The sequence below is a fragment of the Balaenoptera musculus genome, chromosome 10 (genome assembly GCF_009873245.2).
Source record: "Balaenoptera musculus isolate JJ_BM4_2016_0621 chromosome 10, mBalMus1.pri.v3, whole genome shotgun sequence".
In the NCBI taxonomy this organism is placed as follows: domain Eukaryota; kingdom Metazoa; phylum Chordata; class Mammalia; order Artiodactyla; family Balaenopteridae; genus Balaenoptera; species Balaenoptera musculus.
This window is the reverse complement of record NC_045794.1, coordinates 35,405,461-35,418,247: the sequence shown is the minus strand read 5'-3', so window position 1 is coordinate 35,418,247 and position 12,787 is coordinate 35,405,461. Positions and strand designations below refer to the sequence as shown.

Genomic DNA, 12,787 nt, shown 5'->3' with positions numbered 1-12,787 from the left:
AGTATTAGACCAAGATATTTTAAACAGGGACTTCGCTGGCGGTCCAGTGGTTAAGACTCAGCACTTCCAATGCAGGGGGCACAGGTTCGATCCCTGGTCAGGGAACTAAGATCCCACATGGCACATGCACTGCCAAAAAAAAAAAAGACATTTTAGGGGGCTTCCCTGGTGGCGCAGTGGTTGAGAATCTGCCTGCCAATGCAGGGGACACGGGTTCAAGCCCTGGTCTGGGAAGATCCCACATGCTGCAGAGCAACTAGGCCCGTGAACCACAACTACTGAGCCTGCGCGTCTGGAGCCTGTGCTCCGCAACGAGAGAGGCTGCGACAGTGAAAGGCCGGTGCACCGCGATGAAGAGTGGCCCCCGCTTACCACAACTGGAGAAGGCCCTCGCATAGAAACAAAGACCCAACACAGCCAAAACAATTAAATAAATAAATAAGTCAGGAACTCTTTAAAAAAAAAAATCATTTAAAAAAAAGACATTTTAAACAAATTGCAAAGGGTGGTAGTAGGGAAGGAAACTTGAATTCTCCCATTAACTCAATTTTAAATGTCAATTTTCAACTTACGTTCAAAAATTGCTCTTAGCCAGCCAAGATTACATATTAGGTTTTTTCAAGTTTACTTTTTCAAACTAAGAAGAGAAAGCAACATGTCATACAGAAAGTTCACATTTGTACAGTGTCTTTACAGTTTACAAAGACTCTGTCTGTGTTCACCTGATGCCATTTAATCCTTAGAAGCCACTTGATAGAGGAGGAAAGCTTGTAGCAGAGAGGTAACTTTCCCAAGATTGCCGTCAATAAGCAGGCTTCCTCGTGACCAAGCGATGTGCTCACAGGACAATTCTGCTCTGTCTCTAATGAACAAACATCTCTCTTGCAAAAGCTGGCTTTCCAACCTGGGAAGAGGGGACTCTTTATTTATGTTTACTTTTTTCACATATATACAACAGACAGCATCTGTTCTAGAATCCACCTGGATTTCATTTGACACAGAATATCAATACAATATGGCTGCAGGAATAGCAAACTGGAAAGACAAAGCGTAAAAGACACGGGTCTATCTAATTTATAATTAAGGAACAAGAGGGCAAGTCATTAAATGAATAACAGAACAGCTGAGCTTGATAGAAGAATTCTTTTTTACTAGTGCACATACTTTTGGAATTCCCACTATCTGTTGTCCAACAGACACACCTGCCATGTTTTGAGCCAGCAGGAGAAGCAGTGGAAGTGAAAAAGCACGGTCACAGACTCCCCCATGCAACGGTGCACTCTTCAGAAGTAGCAGATGCCCGGTTAGCTCAACATCCTATGGAAAGATCCGTAATGTGGTTCCTGCAGATGGCACAGTTTTGAGCCACAATATCCCAGGCCCAGAGGGCTACTGCATTTCATTTTTTCTCTTCAATGTGCTTCTTGCCCATGTTGTTGTTGGTGCCACGTGGGGTATCCATATCCATCACTGCTGCCATTTTGGAAACACCCCTGTGGTCCTCACTGCCTATTCTTGTACAACCATGAGCTAAAATGGCTTTACATTTTTCAATCACCTTTAAAAATGAGAATAATAATATTCCACAACTTTCAAAATTATTTAAAATTTAATTTGCAATGTCATAAAGTTTTATTGGAACACATCCACATTCACATTCATTTCTATATTGTTTATGCCCGCTTTCATATTAAGTGGCAGGGTTGAATAGCTACAGCAGAGACCATGTGTGGTGCCCTCACTGCTGCCCCCTGCTGACTCAGTGCATTCTACATTGCAATGATGCAGTTATAACTTGACCACATTTTGACTGCCATCCATATCACTGTACTGTAACATTTTATTTTATTTTATCCTTTTACTATCAGTGCATATTCATCAGGTCAAAACAAGAAAGGAAGAAAAAAGTGGACTTCATATGGTGCATGTTTGAAGCATATTGGAGTGTGGATTATTTTGTTAACAAATTAGGTGGCAAAGCATTGTGTTTTTTAGGCAATGACCTTTTAGCTGTGGTAGGCAAAATAATACCACCACCTTCCCCACCCCCAGATGTCCATATTCTAATTCCTGGAACCTGTGAATATGTTATTTTACATGTCAAAAGGAACTATGCATACATAAAGTAAAAGTATTAAGGAAAAAAAGGAACTTTGCAGGTGCAACTAATTTAAGGGATCTTGAGATAGAGATTTTAAAATTTAGCCTAGATACAAGACTTTATTTACAAATATTTAGATTAATAGCATTTTGGCACATCAAATGTAGAACACAGCAGTCTGAATAAATCCTGTCACAAAAACAATAAGACCCATTGTAAATAATTTTGTAAATCAGGGAATTGCACCTCAAAAAGCCACAGTCTTTAGTTGTGACTGCTACCTTGTATCCCAATGGGTAACTTTTTCTTTTGTTTTTGTACATATATACACACACCAGCAAGTCATGGTCCCTGGGGGAGTCCCTTGTGATACAACACTATAAGCAAAATGGAATGCTGTAAGTCTTAACAGAATGTACCAACCTATTCTAGGAATCTTGTTTTTAAAAAAGTTAAAGGCAAACATAAAAATGATTCCACAAATTAACCAAATCCTATTTTCTGCACATTCCACTTTTGGGTTTTATTTAACATTGACTGTATAATATTCTGCTATTACCACATGTTTACAACCCAGAAAGACATATTTTTTACTTTAGTGTCTGTAAAAAGGGATTTGAAATGTGTAATTTAAACACTGCAGCTGACCTGAATGAATTTTATATTATATGCTGAGGTTTACCTATCCTACTTCAAACAACTTCTCAATTCCCAGCGTGAAGCATGAAGTCAATTAGAAATCAATGAACAGAAGTGAAGAACTTGTTAAAATATGTTTGTTGTCTTAAGAAATAAGATTGTTTCCTTTGCAATACAGTATTTTCTCAGTGGCCAAGACACCCAGAGCAAAGTAATAATTTACTTTGTATCAATACAAACACTGAAACACCATTAGAAACACATTCCCTTTAACAAAACAATTTATGCCAACATGACATATAATAGCCCCTCATACTAAGAACGCAAAGAATATCTTAAGTTATTTCACGGCAGTGTTAAAAACACACAATTTAAAATCCCTTAACAGCAGTCCTGCAGTTCTGGCTGTCTGGTTCAGAATCTCATCATTCCAGAAAGGCACTGAGACCATTATCACCCTAGTGGTTCTAATGTAATCACAATGGTCCTTACAAAGGGAGAAGCGGGACAGTCAGTCAGAGGAGGAAATGGGATGATGGAAGCAGATGTTGGAGTGATGTAATTGCTGGCTGGGGCCATAAGCCAAGGAATTTAGGAACCCTCTAGAGACTGTGAAAAAGCAAGAATTGGATTGTCCCATAGATCCTCCAGAAAAAACACAGACTCCCCAATATTTTGATTTTAGCCAGTGAGACTCCCTTTGGATTTTTAACCTCCAGAACTGTAAGATAATAAGTTTGTGTTGTGTTAAGAAGTCACTAAGTTTGTGGTGTTATAACAGCAATAAGAAACTAATACAATAAGTCTTGATATTACCAAACAGAGCACATATTGAAATATTCCCAACTGACAGGAAAACAATGTCCAGAAAAATTAGAAAATTTAAAACAAAATATCTTATCACAGTAGAATTTCTTCACAAAAGTAAAGAAAAAAATAAGGCTGCAACCTAAATACATTTTCCAGTGGCTCATTTTATCAGCCAAGCAAGAAAGCTGTTTACTTATGAGGAGTTAATTAAATTGTGTTTGATTGCAGCTGAAGAAATGCATCCAGAAAAAAATAATTCAAAACTATTACCCTTTTGATGAGAACAGTTGCTCAAAAAGTTAAGGATATTGGAAACAACATGGAGAGTTGACAAAAACATTAATCATAAGGTAGATGATTTTGAGTGGTTTGTTTTGGTTCTTGATGAGTAAATGTTACCTATACCACTCAGTTGTTTATTGGATGCCAAGTTTTAAGTTACTGAATCATCTGAGTGGAACAAATACAGGTGAGTACCTTTTCAGAGAAGTTGAAAAAAACATTAATTCAGTACAACATAAAGTGGAATCTGCTAAGATGTATTGCAACCGATGGTGGTAAAAATATGTGTGGAACAGAAAAAGGTTCTGTTGGACAAATTCACAAAGTTTGTGAAAAAATAAGGTATTTAAAGCCTATGATTGTTAACTGTCTTATTTATGAGCAAAGACTCTGCAGAAAATATTTGAATCTATCATGTGTTATTGAAACAGAAGTGTCAACAGCATATTTCATTTGCTTTCATGGATTTATCCATCTCCAGTTCCATGAATTTTCATCAGAAATAGAAGCTGGATTTCTTACCCTGCCCTACTACACAGTACTCTGATGGTTTAGCAGTGTTAATTTATTGTCAAAATAAACAGACTCAAAATTAAAATTTTTCTGAACAAGGAAAGCTGTGCTCAGCCACTATCATCAAATACTGAATGACTTTGGAAATCATCTTTTTCCACAGAATTGATAATGCTTACTGAATTCAACCTAGAATTTCAAGGCAAAATAGCACTTACATGTGAAACACATACATTGTAGTCATTTCCATAACAACCTAATTCTGTTTGAGCCACAGGTAACCTCAAGCTGCTTTATACACCTTCTATGCTGTAAATTTAAAACAAAAACCCAAATCTCCATTCCCACACAAATTTGCAGTGATATGCTTTCCCAGCTCAGACTACTGTAACAGCAGTATTTCTGGTATCTCGATGCAAGTACAAAAATTTTCACATTTCATAATCCATATAATTGTTCAGTTGAGGAGCTTCCTTCTAATCTTCAATCGGAAGTGATTAGTCTGCCATGTAATGATAGGTTAAAAGGCAAGAGAAGAATCTTATAGAATCCTGAAACTACCTTTCAAGAAATGAATACAGTCAATTAAAATCATACACTCATGGACTGATATCAGTATTGGCAGAACTTATCCACGTGAAAAGATGAAATAAGAAAAAATTTCAATACAGACTAGCATTAACTGATGAACATTTGCAGTCATTTTGACTATAGGAAAAGTAATTTAAACCTCAATCAAGCAAAATTGTATCCCCCAACAAAATAATTCAATTTTTCTCATTGGTAAGCTTGTATTACAAATAACTGCACTCAGTTATCATATATTCTGAAGTTCATCAAAATAATATTTGCTGAAATTTGTTTTTTCTCTTGTTCAGTAAGTACCTACATAATATCTTTGATTTTGCCTCTTGACTGGCAAAGCCTAAAATACTTACTATCTGGCCCTTTACACAAAATGTTTTTTGACTCTGATTTAGGAGAGGTAGAGCTATTAGATACCAGCAGACTACAATACTAATCACTAGATGGAGAGCTGATCACTCAACAGTCAGTTGGATCACTGAATAAGAAATTAACCTTCATTGTCTTAAGCCACCAAGACTTGTGGGTTGTTTGTTACAACAGCCAGTGTTACTTACCATGACTAAAACAACCTTTTAATTACATGATTGAAAGTCACATTTAAGGAAACCTCAAAAACCATGAAAATTTCCAGGAAGTACTAAGTCACTTTGGGAAAAAGCTACAGATGCATCATTATCTTAGCAAAGTAAATCAGCACAGGAAATTCATCTTTCATTAATTCAGCCAACATTGTTCAAGGCACTGTGAGGAAGGTTATATGCAAGGTTGATTTGATGTTTCTCTTTGAATTATAAATTCCCACTTATTTTTGAGTTGAGCAATTTAATGCATTTAAATCAATAAATCTTTAGAAGCCAGATGCAATCATTTATTCAATGGAAATCTTCCCCTAGATGAAGAAAGAATATGCATTTTTGCTTTCCTAAATGAGCAATTTCTCATTCCTTGGAATAATGCTAAACTGTTCCTTGCTTGCAAACTAGAAAAGAGTAAAATTTGAGGTCTGAATAGGACATTACTTTGAAATACCCCCAGAGAGAGCACTAGGCAAAGTTCTGTAATAAAATGCAGCCACCAAATTGTCAGCATTTGTCCCAGTTGCATGAAGAACTAGAGAGAGCAAAACACTGAGGAGAGAAATTTTTTTTTTCCCATTTCACATTGTGAAGTGAAAAACTACCTGAGATGATAAGCATTTCACTTTCTGATTCAGAGTAGAATCAGGTCCAAAAAATTAAATTATATAAGCATGGCTCAATATTTCTTTTAAAATCACATATTTTAAAAATATTTTCTGGTTGTGTTTAATATGACTGTGTATCCCAGATCTCATCCTAATCATTCTAATGAATTTTTCCCCAAATGTTCCTAAGCATGAGAATCCCTCGGGGTGTTTGTTAACGTGTCTGTTTTTGTACCCAGAAACTGATTGATTAGATCAAATGAAGGCCTAAGACTCTGTACTTTCACAAATTCACCTTGGAGGTTAAAGTGGATGCTGCATATTTTGAATGGGGCTCACTCAGCCTCCATTCTGCCATCTTAGACTCTCTTGCAGCTAGAGTTCTGGCTGCAAATTAATTCCCCTAGTTAGAGTGCACTTGCAGAACATTTGGAAGGTGAAAGCAAGGTGGAAGCTACCTTTCTGCCCCTTTTTGGCTATTTCTGCTCTCAGGCATGGCTGTGGTCATGAGTTTTCTCAGGTAATATTTCAATATCTGTTGTCCAGTTTTCTGTGTGTTGAACAGTGGCGGTTTCAGAGGTAGTAGCGGTGTCCCTTCTTTCTGGCATAGTTCCAATGATGACCTATTGTTCTAGAATGTTCCTGGAGGCTCAAACAGGAAAGTACCTTTTCATATAACTTCTAACTATTCTGTAAGCATCTAATTCTCTGCATCATGTCAGTTCCTGCTTAAAATACCCAGAGTTGTTTCTGTTTCTTCAACTAAACTGTGACTAATAAAGAATATGGCATCAATGTTAACATTATACCGCAGTGGGCTCTAGACCAGTACCATTGTTTCTGTCTCTCAGAAACCTATTCTTTTCTCATTGTATAGGAATGTGTTTGTGAGAAGATTCATTAATGGCATCAAGATGCCATTGAGATCCTGGGTTGATATTTGGACAGCAAGTATGATTGCCCACTGATTCTCTACTCCACCTCCCTTCCCAACACAAAGGATCAAGGATCATAGTAAGCCTTTTTACCATTGCTTCTCCAGGTGGGGACCACCCTTAGGCTGAGACCACAGATCCTTTCTAGAAAAGCGGCAAATGTGACAGATGAGGGAAGAAGACCATCTGAATATAAACTTCATAAGGGCAGAAATTTCTGCTTGTTTTTTTTGTTCAATGTTACAATCCTAACACCTAGAACAGTGCCTGACAGCACTGTTACATAATAATTACATAAAGAATTTTATGAACTGATGAATAGTCAGTAAATATTTGTTGAATAATGAATTAATATAGCACTGTCTAAAGGAGTTATTACTTCTCATCAAGGTAAAACTTCCAGAGTCTTGTCTTGCCTCAAGGCTTGAATGGTATATTAGGGCTAAAAAAAAAAAAAAAAAGAAAGAATATGCAGGGTCTAGAAACAAGCATTGGACCTACATAGTCTGGAATTTTACTTACCAACTTAAATCTCTGAATACTATGATTTTCACCTCTTTGCCTTGCTCACTGGCTGGCCACTCTGCGACCCTATGTCGTGTTTCAAATGTTGCTCTGAGCTAGTATTGGTCACTGCCAGCCCATCAAGATATGTCCTGGAAACGACTCTGCTACCTTCTGTTGGAATGCCAAGCCTACTTTTGCATGGTTTTGGTTTTCTAAACCCCTTACAATTAAGTGGGTGTTGACGTGATAGCTTGGTCTTAGTAATAAGAACAAAATCTACGTTATCAAAATCAGCACTCACATTTAGAGTCAAGTTGCCATTAAGTGGCTTAAAATTAAGCCCCAGAACACTGGACTAGTACATACATCCCTCTTGCCTAAGGTCAAGATTGCCCTAAGAAATGGTATGGCTGATGATTGGTGGTAGACACTGAGGTGTAAGAGCTATGAGAAGTAGGTTATACAAGTTGATATAAACTCTGCTGAGGAAAATTTTATTTTATTCATTTATATCAGTCCCACTTGCTGATCTTTATCATCAAACATGGAATTCCCAAGGTTTGAATAGAGGGGAGCTTTGGGACAAGAATCCCCAAATAATATTTCGTCTAGCTCCATGACTTGTATCTTTCTGCTAGAGTTCCCTCACTCCCATTATCGTGCCATATTCACTCTTTAAAACCATGATCCACCAATGGAAAAAAAAAACAAAAAACAAAAATACTTAATAACTTTCAGCACAGCTGAGCTATATTGGCATTTAAAAAATTACCTATGACTCTAAGATAGATAAAATTAAGCAAGAGGAAAATATAAACCACATATAAACTATCTAATTCCCCAAGAACAAACTCCCTTCTAGCCTTTTTAAAGGCCTGATACATTTTCACCTGTCTAACTTGGCTTCCAGCCCTCTTTGATTCTTTCTTATTTCCATGAGACAGAATGCATCTCTGTCCTCAGATATACGGATAAATTTCCCAATCTTTTCTCTTTGGCAAAAATATCTTCTGTTCTAGTGAATACTGAAGTTGCTCTTCAGTTAGCTCTTCAACTCAATTAGCCTTCCTAAATCACTTAGCCCACATCAGAAGAAAAGATTAGATATTATTTTTGTGATTCAGCTTCCAATCACTGTTTGAACTTATCCATTGGTTTAATATAGCAAATATTTGTTGGAATCTTTTCATGGACCAAGCATTATGCAAAGTTCTAGGCATACAAAGATGAGTGGCCACTGCCTTTCCCATCAAAAAGCTGCCGGTGGTACCATGGACAGAGTCACAAAAACCAACTAAAATGCAAGTCATGATATGACTTGAATTGGAAACTGAATTATCAGAATAATTACCAAATATGGCAGGTTTTGAGCAAAATGAAGGTTGAGATTCTTCTCATAGAACAGAGCATTGGATACAGCAAAAAGCCACTGGCAACATTTAAATTACAGTGGGACTGGGCTGTACTATTTGTGAGACAGAACTTTTTTCTAAATCAGATTATATCAATTATGAAAGTGGTTCTTTAGTTGTCAAAAAAAAAGGAATTGAGTTATAGGTTTATATTCCTTTTAGCCTTCTTTTTAACTTTATTGTTTTTTTTTTCTTAATTACATACAAAATTTTCTTTTCTTTTGATAGGGGATACATAACATATAGTCATAATTTTGATAGTGTTATATCAATATTTTTATATTTAATATTAATAATCCAGGGTCAAGGTGATTTTAGATAATTTGCATTTGTTTTAAGTTTTTACAATCTCTTTAATTTCAAATGAGTGACCTATCAATAAAACACTGGACTATAGGTATACAAAGTATTTGAAAGTTAAATTTTAATAACAAATGGGTTCTACTGACCTTATTCTTTCTAAATCTCTAGAGATCAGGAATGCAGTATACAGTCAATTCTGTTAATTTTCATTAAATATTCTCTACACTGTTTAGTAGTTTTCTTATTTTCAACAATAGACATTTTTTTATTAAAAAAACTTATTTTAAAATAATTCTTACAAATTTTCGTCACATGGGAGCTACATGGTTTCTCTCAGTTTGTCTAACCATAAAACCATTTCACTTGTATTTGACAAGACAAAGGTAAAGGGTTTTGTTACAAGTAGTTGTGAGAATCCATACAATTGTTCAAATGTTCTTGAAACTTTTAAACTTGATATCAGCACTTACATAGCATCACTGAAGAATCAGGGGAATTATTGAATCTTGCTTCCTCAGTTTCCTGATGAGACTCAGAAAAGAGGACTGATGTACACAGATAAGACCACATACTTTCTTAGTTTATGACAACAATGGGAATATAACCCAGAAATTTAGGTTTCTATTTTAGGACACTTTTATTATAACACAGCTGTCTTCTTAATTAACTATAAAGTAATAAAAGGTCACTTTTAACATAAAAGTTGTAAGTAAAAAATTCTTTATACCCCAGATACTTAAATAGATCTGTGATAAATAATGATACAAAGTCCCGGTTTTATAATTTAGGATATTTAAGAAATTTTCACTTAACATCAGTGTTTGACTTGAATGATAAGCAAGGAAGTATGTAGTTTTAAGTCAACATAATAACCTAATAATATATTACGGTAAATATTTTCAATCCATAAGTATTTTTTGAACATGCCTACTTGCAGAGCACTGTCCTAGTTTTCAGGGAAAATGGTTGAGGAGGTTGGAGAGGATTAAAGAAAAGTAAAGGACATCATGTTTCTTTTTTTTTTTTTTAAATAAAACCTTCAATGTATTAATAGAAGTGGGGGAAAAAAACGATGATTAAATAAAAGAACTTTTTTACCAATTTTTTTGGTCTTTAAAATTTTTTATTTGCCAAGATATAGTGAGAGAAGGAATCATCCTTAACTTCTCTCTTTCCCTTGCATTTCAATTTCCATTCCAAGTATAAATATTATATAATATTGAAAGACCAAAAGTGACCTTTATTAGTAAAGGAGCAACTAAGCCCGTGTGCCACAACTACTCAGCCTGTGCTCTAGAGCCCGCAAGCCACAACTACTGAGACCACGCACCACAACTACGGAAGCCTGTGCACCTGGAGCTGGTGCTCCACAACAAGAGAAGCCACTGCAATGAGAAGCCTGCACACCTCAACAAAGAGTAGTCCCTGCTTGCCGCAACTAGAGAAAGTCCTGTGCACAGCAATGAAAACCCAACACAGCCAAAAATAAATAAATTAATTAATTATTTTAAAAAACCTTAGCTTTGTGTCCTGGTCTTATTCAGGACATAACTTTTGCTGTCAAAGAATTTCAATTGGCCTGTCACTTCTGCAGGGAATGTGAAGCTATATCTTCAACTGAGAGCCATGAGCTGGGTTTATATTCAGATGGGAATATAAAGGAGGGAAATGGGAAAAGGAGGATGCTGGAATCAGTTGGTCCTAGTTTACATCAGGCACTGTGGTAGAATGATTATTCTACCGTCTGTTTTCCGAATGCCCCTATGTTTCCCTTCGATTTCTGCCCTGCAATTTTTACATGGAAGCGCTATGGATGCTATCTGGGAAGCTACAGCTTATCTCAACTGTTTTCTTTTTATCCTATTGAGTTGGCTCAGCATGGCAGTCCTTTGAAGGCAGTGGGAGCCCTGTGTCTGCATCCCTTCCAAAGAGATGCACTCTTACTGAAGGCTCAGGAGAGAATGTAGAAATCAGACTTCCTCCAACCAAGATGGTTTCTACAGAAAGCTGCATGAAGTGAGGGTCTCACAGGAACTTCCAGGTTTTTGCAGTTTAATCTTCTACATGTTTCTTTTGTTAAATCGTAATTTAAGAAATAGATTTAAAGCTACTCTTAGATGCAAGAATAAAGGATGTGTGATGCCCTGTCTAATAGCCCCCATGGAGATATGATACTATTGCACTTTAAACTTGTGGCAATTCTGGCACTGGATGTGAAGTGGAAATCTGGGTTTCTATCACCCTGCATTTGAATTAGTGACTTTTAATTCATTTTTTCATACTTTAGCTTTGCCTTTATTTGTAACTCTCTTTGTGACACTTAGTATCCTATGCCTTGTATACTTTTGCTTCTACCATTCTTATCACATTTATCATGCTATGTCTTGTATTGTAGTTTCTTTTATAAGCTGGTCTTCCCCAGAGTGTAAGTTGCTTGAAGTCAAGGAAGGTATTTTTGTGTCATCTCCTTAACCTTGGGCCATATCATTCACCAATCTAAACACTCTCTACCTGGTGTAAGTCAGCACCCAGGGTTTTGAGAAATAGTCACTATAAACATAATAATCTTTAGCCAACCCCCAGATGTCAAAGTAACTCATATTAGGGGTAGGGAAGGGCAAGACCTCTAGCAGTAAGATTCCACACTCCATACGTAACCTGGTTCCATCAGCAGTTCCTAGTTAGTGGGGTCCAGCCAAGTTCTCTATCAGGAGGGGCAGTGGCTCTTCTCACAATATTATCGGATTCATATATTCCTGTGAATTAATATTTTGTTTTTATGGCATGGCTTTCTTCATCTCTAATAATGCTCCTTTTTTTTTTTACAGTCTTAACATCATCTGATGGTGACCCCATCGCTGTGGTTTAAGAGTTTGTATTATAGATCATTTCCTACCATTTGTTTTCAATCTTATGTCTAATGCATATTTCTAGTAAGCAGTGTATACTTGCTTTTTCCTTTTATAACCAGTGAGAAAACTTGACTTATTACAGTATAATAAAAATGATTACTTTTCCCCACTCCCCTAGCTAGTTGTAATATTACAACCTTAGAACTTTTCATCTCCATTCCACCTCCCTTGCCATTTCTTGTGTTACTCTTTTTATGTGAAAAATGTCACTCCATATCATTTCTCTGCTGTATTAAAACAGCCAAAATATGGCCCTGGCTGTCTAACTGCTGTTCTCTTGTCTTTGTTTTTAAGCAGTTTTATTGTGATGTACTTTTATGTGGTTTCCTATTTATTCTGATGGGTGTTCATAGAGATTCTTAAAAAAGTGGCTAAATGTCTTTTATTAATTTTGGAAAATTCTTGTCTATCATCTACTTAAATATTGCCCCTTGTCCATTCCCTTGGTTCTTTCATACTGAAACTCTGTAACATCATTATTTTCTTTAATCTGTGTAGTACCTTTGACCTTAAATTCCATTTTGAGTGATATTAATATTGCTGCTCCTGCTTTCTTTTTGTTTACATTTGACTGGTATTTCTTTATCCAGCTGTGTCCTTTT

General features: G+C 36.2%; 1 pseudogene; it reads right to left on the bottom strand.

Annotated features, from left to right (window-relative positions):
* Positions 1–1,064: 1,064 nt before the first annotated feature.
* On the bottom strand, positions 1,065–1,495 carry LOC118902575 (annotated as a pseudogene).
* Positions 1,496–12,787: the final 11,292 nt, after the last annotated feature.